This window comes from Pundamilia nyererei, unplaced genomic scaffold (assembly GCF_000239375.1).
Source record: "Pundamilia nyererei isolate P.nyererei 1_Seehausen unplaced genomic scaffold, PunNye1.0 scaffold00565, whole genome shotgun sequence".
Taxonomy (NCBI): domain Eukaryota; kingdom Metazoa; phylum Chordata; class Actinopteri; order Cichliformes; family Cichlidae; genus Pundamilia; species Pundamilia nyererei.
Window position 1 is genome coordinate 45,263 of NW_005187966.1, and position 885 is coordinate 46,147.

Below are 885 nucleotides of genomic sequence, written 5' to 3' on the forward strand. Positions count from 1 at the left end.
AAACACTTTCATTAGATCTGTATCTTTCTCTGGTATCTGGGCTTCATGCCAGGTTTGTTGTCTTGTATTAAAGGTCTTATTTAAGGTTTGTAGTAGATAAAAGTATAGATTTTTGTTTTTAAAAGTATGCAAATTAAGTGTAACTTTCCAGAATAATGACAGTCATCTATTTTTTCTTTAGATTACATTAATTACACAAGAAGAAATAAGGTTTGCTATTCTTCTTCTTCTTCTATTCTATTCTTGCAGTGAATTATTCTCGAGGTCAAAGTCAGTATGACAAATGCTTTGGTAGGAGGAGGGCAAACAGAAGCAGACTGCGTCATGTGTTTGTTTATTGAAAGCAGAAGTGAAGTTGCTAGTCACTCTGCCTAGTTTACATCAATACATCAGCCATTAACTGAGAAATGAAAAGTATGTGGATGCTGAAAGCGACTTTGGTCCACCAGTCAAACATTAAAGATAAAGTATGTAATTTTCTGAGGTAACTTAATACACAGTTCATTGCAGATATTTGGGTATGATCTATTTAAGTCCCACTGCTCCCTTCTACCAGATTTGGCTCATCACTTCAATGCAGTTTTTTATTTGTGCTTTTTTTAAAATCTAAGGCCAAATAACAACAACAATGACCTCAAGACACTTCATATTGTGAGGTAAGACCCTACAGAAACACACAGAGAACTCCAAGAAAAAACAGCTAACAGTTGTATGGCTCTACAAAGGGTTGTGGGAGTTTATACTTAGAAAGTTGTTTACCTCTGAGGTTTTCATCTTGGCTTATCTATAAGGCTGGTCCATCCACAGCTTGCTGCAGAGGGTTATATTCTATCCCACTTCCAATAGATCTCTGCTGGGGAGAAGTCCAAGGATACTGGCTTTCCC